The sequence below is a fragment of the Stenella coeruleoalba genome, assembly GCF_951394435.1.
Source record: "Stenella coeruleoalba genome assembly, chromosome: 3".
Taxonomy (NCBI): Eukaryota; Metazoa; Chordata; class Mammalia; order Artiodactyla; family Delphinidae; genus Stenella; species Stenella coeruleoalba.
Genome location: NC_137148.1, coordinates 128,441,241 through 128,460,638, shown reverse-complemented (window position 1 = coordinate 128,460,638; position 19,398 = coordinate 128,441,241). Strand labels below are relative to the sequence as shown.

General features: G+C 40.0%; 1 long non-coding RNA gene across 1 annotated transcript in view; it reads left to right on the top strand.

Moving 5' to 3' along the window:
- The window catches only part of LOC307184724, a 565,756-nt gene that overhangs the window by 481,229 nt on the left and 65,129 nt on the right, over positions 1–19,398 (top strand). The window lies entirely within an intron of this gene.

Sequence of the window (19,398 nt, the reverse complement as noted above, 5' to 3'; positions counted from 1 at the left end):
CATATATCCCCAAATCTCCTCCCTTTTGGGTCTCCCTCCCACCCTCCCTATCCCACCCCTCTAGGTGGGCACAAAGCACTGAGCTGATCTCCCTGTGTCATGTGACTGCTTCCCACTAGCTATCGATTTTACATTTGGTAGTATATATTAGTCCATGCCACTCTCTCACTTTGTCCCAGCTTACCTATCCCACCACTGTGTCCTCAAGTCCATTCTCTAGATCTGCATCTTTATTGCTATCCTGCCCCTAGGTTCTTCATAACCAATTTTTTTTTTTAGATTCCATATATATGTGTTAACATACGGTGTTTGTTTTTCTCTTTCTGACTTACAATACTCTGTATGACAGACTCTAGGTCCATCCACCTCATTACAAGTTACTCCATTTCTTTTTATGGCTGAGTAAAATTCCATTGTATATATATGCCACATCTTCTTTATCTAATCATCTGTTGATGAACACTTAGGTTGCTTCCGTGTCCCGGCTATTGTACATAGAGCTGCAATGAACATTGTGGTACATGACCCTTTTTGAATTATGGTTTTCTCAGGGTATATGCCCAGTAGTGGGATTGCTGGGTCATATGGTAGATTTTTAAGGAACCTCCATACTGTTCGCCATAGTGGTTGTATCAATTTCTGTTCCCACCAACAGTGCAAGAGGGTTCCCTTTTCTCCACACCCTCTCCAGCATTTATTGTTTGTAGATATTTTGATGATGGCTGTTCTGACCAGTGTGAGGTGATACCTCGTTTTAGTTTTGATGTGCATTTCTCTAGTGATTACTGATGTTGAGCATTCTTTGACGTTTTTGTTGGCTATCTGTATATCTGCTTTAGAGAAAATGTCTATTTAGGTCTTCTGCTCATTTTTGGATTGTGTTATTTGTTTTTTTTTTATATTGAGCTGCATGAGCTGCTTGTAAATTTTGGAGATTAATCCTTTGTTAGTTGCTTCATCTGCAAATAATGTCTCCCATTCTGAGGGTTGTCTTTTCATCTTGTTTATGGTTTCCTTTGCTGTGCAAAAGCTTTGAAGTTTCATTAGGTCCCATTTGTTTATTTTTGTTTTTATTTCCATTTCTCTAGGAGGTGGGTCAAAAAGGATCTTGCTGTGATTTATGTCATACAGTGTTCTGCCTATGTTTCCCTCTAAGAGTTTTATAGTGTTTGGACTTACATTTAGGTCTTTAATCCATCTTGAGTTTACTTTGTGTATGGTATTAGGGAGTGTTCTAATTTCATTCTTTTACATGTAGCTGTCCAGTTTTCCCAGCACCACTTACTGAAGAGGCTGTCTTTTCTCCATTGTATATTCTGTCTCTTTTATCACAAATAAGGTGACCATAGCTGTGTGGGTTTATCTCTAGGCTTTCTGTCCTGTTCCATTTATCTATATTTCTGTCTTGTGCCATTACCATACTGTCTTGATTACTGTAGCTTTGTAGTAGAGTCTGAAGTCAGGGAGTTTGATTCCTCCAGCTCCGTTTTTCTTTCTCAAGATTGCTTTGGCTATTTGGGGTCTTTATGTTTCCCTACAAATTGTGAAATTTTTTGTTCTACTTCTGTGAAAAATGCCATTGGTAGTTTGATAGGGATTGCACTGAATCTGTAGATTGCTTTGGGTAGTATAGTCATTTTCACAGTGTTGATTCTTCCAGTCCAAGAACATGGTAAATCTCTCCATCTGTTTGTATCATCTTTAATATCTTCCATCAGTGTCTTTTAGTTTTCTGCATACAGGTCTTTTGTCTACTTAGGTAGGTTTATTACTAGGTATTCCTAGGTATTTTATTCTTTTTGTTGCAGTGCTAAATGCAACATTAAGAAATTTCTTTCATTGCTCTTTCACATTTTTCATCATTAGTTTATAGGGATGCAAGAGATTTCTGTGCATTAATTTTATATCCTGCTACTTTACCAAATTCATGGATTAGTTCTGGTAGCTTTCTGGTAGCATCTTTATGATTCTCTATGTGTAGTATCATGTCATCTACAAACAGTGACAGCTTTACTTCTTCTTTTCCGATTTGGATTCCTTTTATTTCTTTTTCTTCTCTGATTGCTGTGGCTAAAACTTCCAAAACCATGTAGAATATTAGTGGTGAGAGTGGGCAACCTTGTCTTGTTCCTGATCTTAGTGAAAATGGTTTCAGTGTTTCACCAATGATAATGATGTTGTCTGTGGGTTTTTCATCAATGGCCTTTATTATGTTGAGGTAAGTTCCCTCTATGCCTACTTTTTGGAGGGTTTTTATCATAAATGGGTGTTGGATTTTGTCGAAAGCTTTTTCTGCATCTATTGAGATGATCATATGGGTTTTCTCCTTTAATTTGTTAATATACTGTATCACATTGATTGATATGGATATATTGAAGAATCCTTGCATTCCTGGGATAAACCCCAGTTGATCATGGTGTATGACCCTTTCAATGTGCTGTTTAATTTGTTAATATACTGTATCACATTGATTGATATGGATATATTGAAGAATTCTTGCATTCCTGGGATAAACCCCAGTTGATCATGGTGTATGACCCTTTTAATGTGCTGTTGCTAGTATTTTGTTGAGGAGTTTTGCGTCTATATTCATCAGTGATATTGGCCTGTAGTTTTCTTTCTTTGTGACATCTTTGTCTGGTTTTGGTATCAGGGTGATGGTGGCCTCATAGAATGAATTTGGGAGTGTTCCTCCCTCTGCTATATTTTGGAAGAGTTTGAGAAGGATAGGTGTTAGCTCTTCTCTAAATGTTTGATAGAATTCACCTGTGAGGCCATGTGGTCCTGGGCTTTTGTTTGTTGGAAGATTTTTAATCACAGTCTCAATTTCACTTCTTGTGATTGGTCTGTTTATGTTTTCTATTTCTTACTGGTTCAGTCTTGGAAGGTTGTGCTTTTCTAAGGATTTGTCCATTTCTTCCAGGTTGTCCATTTTATTGGCATATAGTTGTTTGTAGTAATTGCTCATGATCCTTTGTATTTCAGCAGTGGCAGTTGTTACTTCTTTTTCATTTCTAATTCTATTGATTTGAGTCTTCTCCCTTTTTTTCTTGATGAGTCTTGCTAATGGTTTATCAATTTTATTTATCTTCTCAAAGAACCAGCTTTTAGTTTTATTGATCTTTGCTTTTGTTTCCTTCATTTCTTTTTCATTTATTTCTCATCCGAGGTTTATGATTTCTTTCCTTCTGCTAACTTTGGGGGTTTTTTTTGTTCTTCTTTCTCTAATTGCTTTAGATGTAAGGTTAGGTTGTTTATTTGAGATGTTTCTTGTCTCTTGAGATAGGGTTGTATTGCTAACATTCCCTCTTAGAACTGCTTTTGCTGTATCCCATAGGTTATGGGTCATCGTGTTTTCATTGTCATTTTTTTCTAGGTATTTTTTGATTTCCTCTTTGATTTCTTCAGTGATCTCTTGGTTATTTAGTACTGTATTCTTTAGCCTCCATGTGTTTGTATATTTTACAGATTTTTTTTCATGTAATTGATATCTAGTCTCATAGTGTTGTGGTTGGAAAAGTTACTTGATACAATTTCAGTTTTCTTAAATTTACCAAGGATTGATTTGTGGTCCAAAATATGATCTATCCTGGAGAATGTTCCATGAGCACTTCAGAAGAAAGTGTATTCTGTTGTTTTTAGGTGGAATGTGCTATAAATATCAGTTAACTTCATCTTGTTTAATGTGTCATTTAAAGCTTGTGTTTCCTTATTTATTTTCATTTTGGTTGATCTGTCCATTGGTGAAAGTGGGGTGTTAAAGTCCCCTACTATTCTTGTGTTACTGTCGATTTCACCTTTTATGGCTGTTAGCATTTGCCTTATGTATTGAGGTGCTCCTATGTTGGGTGCATAAATAATTACAATTTTTATATCTCCTTCTTAGATTAATCCCTTGATGATTATGTAGTGTCCTTCTTTGTCTCTTGTAATAATATTTATTTTTAAGTCTATTTTTTTCTGGTAGGAGAATTGCTATTCCATCTTTCTTTTGATTTCCACTTACATGGAATAACTTTTTCCATCCACTCACTTTCAGTCTGTATGTGTCCCTAGGTCTGAAGTGGGTCTCTTGTAGACAGCATATATACAGGCCATGTTTTTGTATCCATTCAGCCAGTCTATGCCTTTTGTTTGGAGCATTTAATCCATTTACATTTAAGGTAGTTATTGATATGTGTGTTCCTATTAGCATTTTCTTAATTGTTTTGGGTTTGTTATTGTAGGTCTTTTCCTCCTCCTGTTCTTCCTGCCTAGAGAAGTTCCTTTAGCAGTTGTTGTAAAACTGGTTTGGTGGTAATGAATTCTCTTAGCTTTTGCTTGTCTTTAACGGTTTTAATATCTAATTGGAATCTGAATTAGATCCTTGCTGGGTGGAGTAATCTTGGTTATAGGTTTTTCCCTTTCCTCATTTTAAATATGTCCTGACACTCTCTTCTGGCTTGAGAGCAGCTGTTAACCTTATGGGGATTCCCTTGTATGTTATTTGTTGTTTTTCTTGTGCTGCTTTTTTTTTTAATGTTTATTTATTTATTTTCTTATTAGTCATCCATTTTATACACATCAGTGTATACATGTCAGTTCCAATCTCCCAGTTCATCACACCACCAGCCCCACCTCCCACTGCTTTCTCCCCTTGGTGTCCATACGTTTGTTCTCTACATCTGTGTCTCAGTTTCTCCTCTGCAAACCTGTTCATCTGTACGATTTTTCTGGGTTCCAGACATATGCGTTAATATACGATATTTGTTTTTCTCTTTCTCATTTACTTCACTCTGTATGATAGTCTGTGGATGCAGCCACGTCTCTATAAATGACCCAATTTCGTTCCATTTTATGGCTGAGTAATATTCCATTGTATATATGTACCACTTCTTCTTTATCCATTCGCCTGTCAATGGGCATTTAGGTTGCTTCCATGACCTGGCTATTGTAAATAGTGCTGCAGTGAACATTGGGGTTCGTGTGTTTTTTTTTTTTTTTCTTTTTGCGGTACACGGGCCTCTCACTGTTGTGGCCTCTCCTGTTGTGGAGCACAGGTTCCGGACGCGCAGCCCCAGCGGCCATGGCTGACAGGCGCAGCCGCTCCACGGCATTTGGGATCTTCCCAGACCAGGGCACGAACCCATGTCCCCTGCATCAGTAGGCGGACTCTCAACCACTGTGCCACCAGGGAAGCCCTCATGTGTCTTTTTGAATTATGGTTTTCTCTGGGTAAATGCCCAGTAGTGGGATTGCTGGGTCATATGGTAATTCTATTTTTAGTTTTTTAAGGAACTTCCATACTGTTTCCATAGTAGCTGTACCAATTTACATTCCCACCAGCAGTGCAAAAGGGTTTCATTTTCTCCACACCCTCTCTAGCATTTATTGTTTGTTGGTTTTCTGATGATGCCCATTCTAACTGGTGTGAGGTGATACCTCATTGTAGTTTTGATTTGCATTTCTCTAATAATTAGTGATGTTGAGCAGCTTTTCATGTGCTTGGCCATCTGTATGTCATCTTTGGAGAAATGTCTATTTACGTCTTCTGCCCATTTTGGATTGGGTTGTTTGTTTTCTTTAATATTGAGCTGCATGTGCTGTTTATATATTTTGAAGATTAATCCTTTGTCCGAGGATTCATTTGCAAATATTTTCTCCCATTCTGAGGGTTGTCTTTTTTTCCTCTTTAGGCTTTCCTTTGCTGTTCAAAAGCTTTTAAGTTTCATTAGGTTCCATTTGTTTATTTTTGTTTTTATTTCCATTACTCTAGGAGGTGGATCAAAAAAGACCTTGCTGTGATTTATGTCATAGGGTATTCTTCCTATGTTTTCCTCTAAGAGTTTTATAGTGTCCGGTCTTACATTTAGGTCTCTAGTCCATTTTGAGCTTATTTTTGTGTATGGTGTTAGGGAGTGTTCTAATTTCATTCTTTTACATGTAGCTGTCCAGTTTTCCCAGCACCACTTATTGAAGAGACTGTCTTTTCTCCATTGTATATCCTTGCCTACTTTGTCATAAATTAGTTGACCATAGGTGTGTGGGTTTATCTCTGGGCTTTCTGTCCTGTTCCATTAATCTGTATTTCTGTTTTTGTGCCAGTACCATATTGTCTTGATTACTGTAGCTTTGTAGTATAGTGTGAAGTCAGGGAGTTTGATTCCTCCAGCTATGTTTTTTTCCCCTCAACATCAGGACATCCTTTACTTGTTCCTGCATGTTTCTCCTTGGGTTTATCCTGTATGGGACTCTCTGCACTTCCTGGACTTGCGTGGCTATTTCCTTTCCCATGTTAGAGAAGTTTTCGACTATAATCTCTTCAAATATTTTCTCGGGCCCTTTCTCTTTCTCTTCTCCTTCTGGGACCCCTATAATGTGAATGTTGTTGCATTTAATGTTGTGCCAGAGGTCTCTTTGGCTCTCTTCATTTATTTTCATTCTTTTTTCTTTATTCTTTTCCACAGCAGTGAATTCCACCATTTTGTCTTCCAGGTCACTTATCCATTCTTCTGCCTCAGTTATTCTATTGATTCCTTCTGGTATATTTTTCATTTCAATTATTTTATTGTTCATCTCTGTTTGTTCTTTAATTCTTCTACATCATTGTTAAACATTTCTTACATCTTCTCGATCTTTGCCTCCATTCTTTTTCCAAGGTCCTGGATCATCTTCAGTATCATTATTCTGCATTCTTTTTCTGGAAGATTGCCTAACTCTATCTCATTTAGTTGTTTTTCTTGGATTTTATTTTGTTCCTTCATCTGGTACATAGCCTTCTGCCTTTTCATCTCATCTATCTTTCTGTGAATGTGGTTTCTGTTCCACAGGCTGCAGGATTGTAGTTCTTCTTGCTTTTGCTATCTACCCTCTGGTGCATGAGGCTATCTAAGAGGCTTATGCTATGCTGCTTTTAATATTTTTTCATTGTATTTAGTTTTTGATAGTTTGATTAATATGTGTCTTGGCATGTTTCTCCTTGGATTTATCCTATATGGGACACTCTGTGCTTCCTGGATTTGATTTATTATTTCCTTTCCCATATTAGGGAAATTTTCAACTATAATCTCTTCAAGTATTTTCTCAGGCCCTTTCTTTTTCTCTTCTTCTTTGACCCCTATAATTCGAATATTGATGCTTTTAATGTTGTCCCAGAGGTGTCTGGGACTGTCCTCAATTCTTTTCATTCTTTTTTCTGTATTCTGCTCTTCAGTAGTTATTTCCACTGTTTTATCTTCCAGGTCACTTATGCATTCTTTTGCCTCAGTTATTCTGTATTGATTCCTTCTAGAGAATTTTTAATTTCATGTATTGTGTTTTTCATCATTGTTTGTTTGCTCTTTAGTTCTTTTAGGTCCTATTTAAACTTTTCTTTTATTTTCTCTATTATTTTTCCAAGATTTTGGATCATCTTTCCTATCATTACTCTGAATTCTTTTTCAGCTAGACTGCCTATTTCCTCTTCATTTGTTCGGTCTGGTGGCTTTTTACCCTGCTCCTTCATGTGCTGTTTTTCTCTGTCTTCTCATTTTGCTTAACTTACTGTGTTGGGGGTTTCCTTTTCACAGGCTGAAGGTTTGTAGTTCCTGTTGTTTTTGGTGTCTGCCCCCAGTGGGTAAGTTTAGTTCAGTGAGTTGTTTAGGGTCCCTGGTGGAAGGGACTGATGCTTGTGTTCTGGTGGATGAGGCTGGATCTTGTCTTTCTGGTGGGCAGTACTGCATTCAGGGACGTGTTTTGGGGTGTCTGTGACCTCATTATTTTAGCCAGCCTCTTTGCTAATGGGTAGGGCTGTGTTCCTGTCTTGCTAGCTGTTTGTCGTAGGGTGTCCAGCACTGTAGCTTGCTGGTCATTGAGTGGAGCTTGGTCTTAGCATTGAGACAGAGATCTCTGGGAGAGCTTTCACCATTTGATATTACGTGGAGCCAGGAGGTCTCTGGTGGACCAGTGTCCTGAACTCATCTCTCCCACCTCAGAGGCACAGGCCTGACACCCAGCTGAAGCACCAAGACCCTGTCAGCCACATGGCTCAGGAGAAAAGGGAGAAAAGAAAGCAGGAAAGCAAGCAAGAAAGAAACAAAGAAAGGAAAAGAAATTTATTAAAATAAAAACTAATTTTTAAAAATAAAAAAATTAAAAAGTAATTTAAGAAAAAGAAAAAAAAGGAAGAAAGAAAGAAGAGAGAAACCAAACCAAAAAACAAATCCACCAATGATAACAAGTGGTAAAAAGTGTACTAAAGGGGCTTCCCTGGTGGCGCAGTGGTTGAGAGTCCGCTTGCCGACGCAGGGAACACGGGTTTTTGCCCCGGTCTGGGAAGATCCCACAGGCCATGGAGTGGTTGGGCCCATGAGCCATGGCTGTTGAGCCTGCATGTCTGGAGCCTGTGCTCCACAATGGGAGAGGCCACAACAGTGAGAGGCCCACATACTGCAAAAAAAAAAAAAAAAAAAGAAAAAGAAAAAATACTAAAAAACCCAAAAAAAACAGAAAAATAAAAAAACAACAAACAAACAAAAAATGGATAGACAGAACCATAGGACAAATGGTTAAAGCAAAGCTATACAGACAAAATCACACAAAGAAGCATACACATGCACACTCACAAAAGAGAAAAAGTAAAAAAAATACATATATCTTTGCTCCCAAAGTCCAGTGCTCAATTTTGGGATGATTCATTGTCTATTCAGGTATACCACAGATGCAGGGTACATCAAGTTGATTGTGGAGATTTAATCTGCTGTTCCTGAGGCTGCTGGGGGAAATTTCCCTTTCTCTTCTTTGTTCACATAGGTACTAGGGTTCAGCTTTGGATTTGGCCCTGCCTCTGCGTGTAGTTCGCCTGCGGGTGTCTGTTCCCCACCAAGACAGGAGGTGGTTAAATGAGCAGCTGATTAGGGGGCTCTGGCTCACTGAGGCCGGTCGGAGGGAGGTGCAGAGAATGTTGGGTAAGCCTGCGGCAGCAGAGGCCAACATGACGTTGCAGCAGCCTGAGGCGTGCTGTGTGTTCTCCCGGGGAAGTTATCCCTGGATCACGGGACCCTGGCAGTGGCGGGCTGCACAGGCTCCTGGGAGGGGAGCTTTAGATAGTGACCCGTGCTTGCACACAGGCTTCTTGGTGGCTGCAGCAGCAGCCTTAGTGTCTCGTGCCTGTCTTTGGTGTCCGTGCTGATAGCCACAGCTCGTGCCCATCTCTGGAACTCCTTTAGGCGGCGCTCTGAATCTCCTCTCCTCGTGCACCCCTGAACAATGGACTTTTGCCTCTTACGCAGATCCAGACTTTCTCCCGGACTCCCTCCCAGCTAGCTGTGGTGCACTAGCCCCTTCAGGCTGTGTTCACACAGCCAACCCCAGTCCTCTTCCTGGGATCCGACTTCAGAAGCCCGAGCCTCAGCTCCCAGCCCCGCCCTCCCCGGCGGGTGAGCAGACAAGCCTCTCGGGCTGGTGAGGGCTGGTCAGCACCGATCCTCTGTGTGGGAATCTCTCTGCTTTGCCCTCTGCACCCCTGTTGCTGTGCTCTCCTCCGTGGCTCTGAAGCTTCCCCCCACCCCGCCCACCCCCTGTCTCTGCCAGTGAAGGGTCTTCCTAGTGTGTGGAAACTTTTCCTCCTTCACAGCTCCCTCCCAGGGGTGCAGGTCCCGTCCTTATTTTTTTGTCTCTGTTTTTTCTTTTATCTTTTGCCCTACCCAGGTACGTGGGGACTTTCTTGCCTTTGGGGAAGTCTGAGGTCTTCTGCCAGCGTTCAGTAGGTGTTCTGTAGGAGTTGTTCCACATGTAGTTGTATTTCTAATGTATTTGTGGGGAGGAAGGCGATCTCCACACCTCACTCCTCTGCCATCGTGAAGGTCTCCTGGTGATGATTATTTATAATTTTACATTGCTCTTCATTTCTAACATATATTAGGTATTAACATGTTCTTCCTCCATTGGGGAAGTATTTCATCATAGTACGCTGAACCGATTTGTGCACTTATGGCTTCAAACCGACTAGGTTGTTAAGTTCATATGAATTTTCTTTTTTTCTTCATTCATGTACTGAGACATCTCAGCAGACAGAATTCAAAGACTATAGCTATTTTTCCATGTATGTTTTTTGTGTAATTTCTAGCTGATGAGCTTTATGAAAGTAAAGAAAATTGAAATCATCTCTGTCTTTTTTTGGACACCTAATGCACTTAAACATGTGTTTTTCTAGAGAAATGGTTTGTCTCTGGGTGCTTTCGACTATTTGTAACAACCAGGGACCGATATGGGAAGAATTATTAGCTGTGTCTTACATACATTCCCTTGTCCCATACCTGTGTTAAATTAGATCAAAGGAAGCACAGAATAAAAATCTATCCCAAATATCAAGGAACTTTTCAAAATATGCATGTTTTCCACCCCTCTCCCACCCACCTCCACCAACCTAACTATAACATACTTTCCAGCAATGAGGTTCTAGAATCTACATTTTTATAAAGGTACTTAGGATGGCTCCAGTACTTAGCAAGTAGGGTTTGGGAAGCATTAAGTTGCCCCTAGTTTATCTGATGCAGGAAGACCCTCTTCAGTATCTCTGGTTTCAGAATCATTGTGGAAGTAAGTATGGCTTGGATTTGAATGCTAGTTCTACCACTTGCTAACTGGTTGACCTTAGATAAATTATCTCACATCTTTGAATTTCATGTGAGTTGACAACAGTTTAAAAAGGTTAGTTATATAAAGGTAAAATACCTACAAACAAAAACAGGCGAACAGAATAAGGATGCAGTTAATTCCTGCTGGTTGAGATAGTGGTGGGGGTAATAGAAGTAACATTAGCCCTCTGATAGTCTATTCCATTTGAACTGATTTGTTAGATAATTCTTAACTTATATCGAGGGAATGTTTTATCTTCAGTTTCCAGCAATCAGTGTTAGGCATACCCTTCTTAATGACAAACAACTCGTATTTCTTCTTATTCCACGTGAGAGGTCTGTTCAAATATTTGCTAAGATCTCTGCTGCCCTCACACAAGTCTTTTCTCTAGTTCTGTTCTTCAACAGCTGCCCATAAGAAGTGACCCTGGTCCTGAGTGGGTGGTATCAGAACTATAGACTAACCCTTATTGATCTTCTCCACTAAGGAATCCCTCTGGCCCATAGAGGACCAGGATTTACATCCTATTGTAAAACCAGAGCTGAAGACATTATGTCCACTACATCAGTGTTTCAATATGCATGTGAATCACCTGGGGATCTGGTTAGGATGAAGACTCTGATTCAGGAGGTCTGGAATGAGGCCCAGTATTCTGCATTTCTAACCCTCCCCAGGGGATGCTATTGCTGCTGGTCCCTGGGCTTCACTTTGAGGAAAGAGGCACTACGTCACTAAATGTCCTTTATACCTAGATTTATGTGGTAAATTCTTGCTTTAGTTTAATCCCTATGGAAGAGAAAATGGTCTCTGCATATGCGTTTATATAACGTCTACTGTCAGAAAATGAATCTCTACAACACATTGCAGTTTCCCTTTGGCCTTGGCTGACAAAAAAATACCGCCCGACTGTTAGGTCCTCAGTGCTATTTCCTTCGACCATCTGTCATGCCAGATTCTTTTAGAAGGACATTCTTTCTGTTAATGCCCTGTCTTGAAAGTTTTTGTGTTAGGTCATGTTTAAATCTACTTAGCAATAAGACTTTCAGTCTTTCAGGATTAGCAGTGGCAAGCTTTGTGTGTATGTGATGAGGGACTTGGGTGGGAACCAGTTTTGACATCCACGATTTGCTGTTCCCCTAGCTACTTGTGTTCTATTACTGTGAAAAAACCAGCTAAACAGACAGGAGCTGATGTCACAGTTGACAAAAACAAACCCCCTTTCATGTATTTCACTTCTCTTTTATTCATCTGAATGCTTATTCTGTATTACCAGAATTCTATTAACTAAATTGTTATACATATTTTGAATAGTCAGAAATGAAAGTTACTCACTGTTGTTTTTCTTTGAAAGGTTTCTTCACTTTTCTTTCTCATTTACCGCTTTTATAATCATTTTGTTCAGTTATGAAGAAAACATAATTTCCTTTGAGATTCACTGAGAATAAGAATAATACAGAATTTTTAAAATAAACTTGGGGAAAATTAAAATATTTAAAACTGTGAACTTTTCTACTAAAAAAATAGCAATTATTTTCACTTCTACAAATCATCTTTTATGTCTCTAATTAAAGGTCTATTTCAAATGTATCCTACACAATTTTAGTTAAGTTTAGTACAGTGAATATTCTAATTTTGATTGCTATATGAATAGGATTTTTAAAAATCATATTTCTGACTGGTTTTTGCAGGATTCTAGGCATTTTTTTCCTTTTTCTTTTTTTTGTAACAAGTTATCTTAGCAAAATCTAGTAAGATTTAATAATTATTCCATTTTCCCTTAGGCTCATTATATAAATCATCTTATTCACAATACTTCAGTAGTTAATGAAATTTTTTCCTTGAGTTTTCTAATAATTTTCATATTCCTATTCCATTTATCTTACATGATTTCACCCAATCTTAATGTCTAGAATTTCCAGAACCTAGTGGTGATAGCATTATTTTCTTTTCTTCAGGTTTTAGTTGGAATGCCATAATAGTTTCACCTTGAGTACGATGTTGACAGTTCATTTTAAATACACTTTTTTTCCATGTTAAGATAGTGGTACTCTTCTTATAAATTACCAAGTGTTTTTTGTTTGTTTTTTTTTGTGGTATGCGGGCCTCTCACTGTTGTGGCCTCTCCCGTTGTGGAGCACAGGCTCTGGATGCGCAGGCTCAGAGGCCATGGCTCACGGGCCCAGCCGCTCCGCAGCATGTGGGATCTTCCCGGACTGGGGCACGAACTCGTGTCCCCTGCATCGGCAGGCGGACTCTCAACCACTGCGCCACCAGGAAAGGCCCCAAGTATTTTTTTTTTTAATCTCTAATGTCTGTTGAATTTTGTCAGCTGAATTTTGGCCTCATTTGAGAGAATGCTACTTCTACTTTGATCTCTTGATTGATAAATTACACAAATAGTTTCCCTAATATTGTACATCATTGCACGCCTAAATAATCCCTGTATGTTTATGATACGTTATTCTTTTTAAATGGCATTAAGTTAGATTTATTTTGAACAAGTATTTCTCTATTTTATGAGAGGGTTTTTAAAAATACATACATATATATATAGGTGTGTGTCTCTCTCTCTCTCTATATATGTGTGTGTGTGTATATATATATATATATATATATGTATATATACATGTATATCTTGGTTAGGTTTTATTTTCAGAATGATCTTAGCCTGGTGCCTGGTGAGAGTAGGTGGAGGAAGACCCCTTACTTGCTAAAGCCTTTGAGCAGGGTGTAGGGGATAAGACATCTTGTGTCCACAGTTTCATCCCCTCCCCACATCTCTCACGTTATTAACTGTCTGGACGCCTTATTTTTAGAGCCATGTAAAAAGTCCATACCTCTGAAACAACATTTATGAAATGGAGGGGACAGCTGTTCTTTATCCCTGGTTTGTTTTTCACTGGAACTATGGTTGCTTTCCAGTTGTTCAGAAATCTTTCTCTCTTCTCTCGTCTTTCCAAAGTGAATCTTAGGCTTAGCTACTTAATATTAGACTCTGTGTGTTTCTGGACTTGAATCTTCTAAATTCAGATTTAAAAATAAACCAAACCAACAAACACTGTACAAGCAAAAATTGTAGCTTTACTTGATTGTTGGAATATCCATCCACGTGTGCAGAAGAGCTTGGTGGGCAGTGGTTGAGCCAGAGAGCTTGGACATAGTGAGAAGCTCCTTCTTTACATTCGTTGCAGTAGCCCCAAATTAGCTGGGACAATCTGTCTCTAACCGAGGAGTGGTCTTTTGGGGGAGATTCTGCTACTGTGCCCATATTCTCTGGGTAGAACATAGAATAAACAGCAATATGCCATGTGGAGACTTCCCAGATACATTACTAGAATGAAAATGTGCCATTTGTTAATTATTCTTTTCCTCTAGTCCCTTTATAAATTAGAGAATATAGATAAGTGGGTGTTCACTGGAGATTCATTTATTTCCTAAGCCAATACATCCTTTACCTGTGGTCATTTATGGGTCAGTTTGTCCATCTCTCATTTTGGTGTGCTCTGTATTTTTTCTTTCAAAATATTTCCCATTTTTTGTAGCACGTGCAATCCTTTCCTCATTTCCATTTCTGGTTTGGATTTCTCCCCTCGTCGTATTCTTTTGGTCATTTGAGTGGGGAGGCAGAATGAAGAGAAGGAAGTGCATGAAGCTAAAAGGATGTCCCCACTTCCTGAACTTTACCCATAGATACACATTGCCCTTTGACCTCACCTTGAAGAAACTTGTCCAAGGGAGTCAAACAGAAAAGTTTTCCCACATAGGTTACATATGAATCTAAGGGTGGGCCTTTCATGTTGTAGAGACTTGAGGAAAGGTTGGTTGTGGGAGATTTGGGAGCAAAGAGCTAGCTAAGACCTTTGCGTGAGAGAGTCGTCCGTATCAGTGACTCCATGGCATATGAAGATGGGGGTGATTGTCGACAATGAGGACACGTGGGCTCCCATGTTCCATATGTGAGAGACATTCTTCTTATGGGCAGCTGGAGCACAAACTTTTCACTGCCTTTATGTATTCTGTGTAGGTTTGCCCCTTGATTCTATGTAAATTTAAAAATCAGTTTATTCTTGGTGATACCCACCTAGGCATGAAGCCTGAGGAACTAGGGTTATATTTTACATAGACAGGGCTAGGATAGCGCCTGTCATTTTGCAAATGAGGAAACTGAAGTTCCCAAAGGTAGGCGATCTTGCCAAGCCAATCAGCTAATGTGAAACAGGACCAGAAACCCAGGTCCTTAGACAGCTAGTGCACTTTCCCGTTCTGGCATTTTTAAAAAGTTGTTTCAGGATTTGGAGATTTCTCAGAGGCCATTTCCATTCCTGACCCAGATTGCAGAAGCCAAACCTGAAGCAATTCACGCTTTACCAACTGAAGTGTTTTCCCTTAGATGCTTCAGAACAGTTAGTCAAAGGAAAATCGGATAGTGCACCTAGAATATTGGATACTACTGTACTATTCTATAGGCAGTCCATTCTCTGGCCCCAGCTTGAGCTCAGTGCGTACCTTGACACCAGGGGACCGATTGGCCGTGTAATTATTGTTCTTGCTAGTAACTGCACAAGCTGTTCTTATTCATATAAGCTCCTAATCCTTTTCCAAATTCTTTTTGCTTCAGTTTGCCTCAATAATATTCTTCAGTAGTGGATAATTGCACATTGTGTAGAGAAGGATTTCCTTTGATCTTCTCTAATTTTTGGCTCTGCTAATTTCATTTAGTGTCCCGTTCCGGGTAGGCAGCACGACCAGGTAGCAAGGAACACGCAATTAGATGTCCTATGGCCTTTCATTTAGATTCCTCTGTCATATCAAGTAACACTTACCTCTCTCCATGTTCCCTGCTGAAGAGACTGACTCTTTTTGTCCTTGCCTGGAATATTTCCCTGTTACACTTCCCCAGCCAGTCTAATTATTTCTGCTGCAATCTGATAGACCTGGCAGCGTTGCTTAGGTTCAAAGGAAGAATATATGGAGATAAGATCATTGACTTCAAGTGTCTGAAGGGATAGCAGAAGGACAAAGGATGAGACTTATCCAGAATGGTTTAAGAATTTGAACTAGCAATTATATAAGTTGTTGAAAGATGGACTTTAGCTGAATAAGAAGGGGGCGTTATATATTAAATAGAGTTATCCATCTAGGAAATGGATAAACAAGCTTTTATTTAAACAGAACAGAACAAGCTTTCCTATGGAAGGCTTTGAAGCTGGTAAACCGTGAGCTCAGGATCCCTTGATCCTGAGGCAGTTTACCTCTTTCCATCCTCCTAACTTCTTTTGTGTAAATGGATATGAGCACCTATTTGGGAACCCTTGTATAACCATTAATTAACATCATAATTATTCATCTCAGTAGAGGTCAAGAGCCCAGAGAGATGGATTTGAGATACATTTAGTTAGTAAAATCAAAAGTACGTTGATGAATTGTTTTGGGGATGAGAAAGAAAAAAGTGCCAGGCACAACAAGTTCTTGCTCTTAAAGATTTCACATTTGTGGAGCGCAGCTCATACATATGAAGTATAAGATATTTTACGTACATATTTTAAATTTTTATTTATTTTATTTATATTTATTTTTGGCTGTGTTGGGTCTTTGTTGCTGCACACGGGCTTTCTCAAGTTGCAGCAAGCAGGAGTTACTCTTTCTTGTGGCGGGAGGGCTTCTCATTGCGGTGGTTTCTCTTGCTGTGGAGCATGGGCTCTAGGAGTGCGGGCTTCAGCAGTTGTGGCACTAGGCCTCAGTAGTTGTGGCTCACGGGCTCTAGAGCGCAGGCTCAGTAGTTGTGGCACACTGACTTAGTTGCTCCGCAGCATGTGGGATCTTCCTGGACCAGGACTTGAACCCATGTCCCCTGCACTGGCAGGCAGATTCTTAACCACTGTGCCACCAGGGAAGTCCACATATTTTTATTTGTATGTTTTTCCCCACAAATACTTTTGTGGGGAGAAATACACATACAAGAAACATATGTATAAAGTATCGCTTTGCAGTGTGTTAAATGTTACAAATACTTTAATAAAGGAGGAAGTAGGAAAGGTCAAGGAAGGCTCCATAGGGGAGGCAGTGATGGAGCTGTGTTGTAACCTGGAGTAGGCATGAGAAGCAGGGCAAAGGCATGCTGAGCCAAGGATCGTGATGGTAATGATGGCAACAGTGATGACATTTATTGACTGTTATATCCAAAGAACTGTGCTATGTAAGTTTATGCATGATCTGATAGAACTTTACTTTTTATTTTTATTTTTTTGCGATACGCGGGCCTCTCACTGTTGTGGCCTCTCCCGTTGCGGAGCACAGGCTCCGGACGCGCAGGCTCAGTGGCCATGGCTCACGGGCCCAGCCGCTCTGCGGCATGTGGGATCTTCCCGGACCAGGGCACAAACCTGTGTCCCCTGCATCAGCAGGTGGACTCTTAACCACTGCGCCACCAGGGAAGCCCAGAACTTTATTTTAATATGAGGGAACTGAGGTTCAGAAAGATTAAACAATGTCTCCACAGCTGCATGTCCAGTAATTGATGGAGGTGAGGGCTCCAACCCAGAGCCATTGTCCTTAATAATTTTGGAAAACTACTTGAGATAAGTACATTAGAAGGGATTCTTAGAAGTGTCAGTCTTTAGGGGTCATTGTGAATACATTGAGGTCTAAGTTTGCATTGATAAATTTTGGGGGGAAAGGAGTCTAGGATAGGGAAGCAGAGATATAAAAGAAGAAGGCACACACGAAGCTGATGATGCTAGGAACACTGGGACCAAAGGAAACCTCATAATGGACATTGAGGTGAGGGTTCACACAACACTCAATTACATGCTCTAAAAAGAGGAATGGCCAAGAAGGAAGAGGCTGTGGGCAGAGAAAGTTCCCACAGGAAACTTGTTGGTTGACATTGAGTTAGCTTCAGGGTAGAGATAGGATTCATCATATAGAAATAAATGAGTATAGATTCATGAACATGACTTCAGAGATCTCTTAGTCCCAGCCACTCCAGCCTGCTTCCCTCATTAAACAGAACACGATTAGGCTGCAAAGAGCAGGCTAAAACAAAGGACACTTTGTGGTAAGGTTGCAGAGAATTCAGCAAATCCAGCGATGGGTAATGAACCCCCTCAGAGCCTCAGTTGAACTAGAAATAAAAACTATACAGGGACTTCCCTGGTGCCGCAGTGGTTAAGAATCTGCCTGCCAATGCAGGGGACATGGGTTCAAGCCCTGGTACGGGAAGATCCCACATGCCGCAGAGCAACTAAGCCCGTGCACCAAAACTACTGAGCCTGTGTGCCACAACTACTGAAGCCCACGGACCTGGAGCCCGTGCTCTGCAACAAGAGAAACCACTGCAGTGAGCAGCCCGCACACCACAACGAAGAGTAGCCCCCGCTCGCCGCAACTAGAGAAAGGCCATGCGCAGCAATGAAGACCCAAGGCAGCCAAAAATAAATAAATCAATTAATTAAACAACAAAAATACCCTCCAAACTATACAGTTGGAACCTAGGCAAATAACTCAATCTCTTAAATGGCCTCTGCTTTGTGCTTCCTTGAACATTTATCTCTCCCTACTCGTTTTGAACATGAAGCAACATTGCTGCCCAAATCCTGTCTCTGTAACCTCTCACCAAAAAGCCTTCCATGAATTGGCTTCGGTTTCTGTGAATCATATTTTAGATTCACAAGAGAGAAACAATATGGTTGCTCATTGGTTCTGTGGGGCACTCGAGTGTCCTTTTCAGGAGCTGAGAGTATGGAACACAGGGATAGGTATGTTTGGAACAGGTAGCATCGTAGAGAAGAAATTATTTCAACAAAGTTACACAGCTGGTGAGGAGCAAAACTCAGGCTTCCAGATTTGCTCAGGGTCCACTGCATCCTTCTGAGATATCCCCAAGGAATTCTCTCTACCAGTGCTGCAATGGCTAGAGTTAAACCAGCTACAGTAGAAAAGAAAACAATTGGTAATAATTTGAGATGACATTATTCCACTTTTATTTGACTGTGAATTTAAAATATCTTTACAAAAGTAGCAGGGAAACATTCCCTGCCATCCACATCCTTTCCTGCAGTGGCTTGGCAAGCCTAGCTAATCTGTAAGATCCCTTCCAGGGGGAGTGGCAGGGAGGGAAGTTTGGTGATTCTAGCATAGGCAGTATTGAAAGTTTTGACCTCAGTTTACTAATGGGGCAGTTGATACCTAGAAAGGGAAGAAATTAGTCCTTAGTACAGAGTAGATCAGTGGCTAAACTGGGACTAGAACACAGGGATCTTAATTCCCAGTCTGTGACTATCACCCAACTTTCTGCAAATTGATCTTATTTCATATGTCAAGTCCAGTTGGCCATTGTAGCAGTTTGGATTATTTTTGGAGAAGAATTCTGAGATCACACCAGTTCTTAGCAGAAAAGAGCTCTGTGATTAATTTGTAATGTCTGTACTGTGTATGGGAGAAGGGGATGGTGGCCTGAGTGTTTACCACCATACATTTGCCGTGTCCTCTTTTTCTCCCTGCCTCATTATGGCTGGGCTACTCCTCACATAAGCAGTAAACTACATTTCAAATGCAGTATTTTTTTTTCTTTACATGATGGTGTCTTTCTTTCACTTGCATTCTGATTTCTAACCCCATTCTCTCCGAACAGAAGATTGATTAGAGTTAAATTTATTTTAGCTAAAGTGGTAATGTGGAATACTTGTTTGGTGGCCCAATAAACATCCATCTTCTACCAGTTTATTTGCTTTGAAAGGAAATCAGAATATTAAAGGTACACTGAGACTACTAATGATAATAATCACTTATGTTTATAGTACT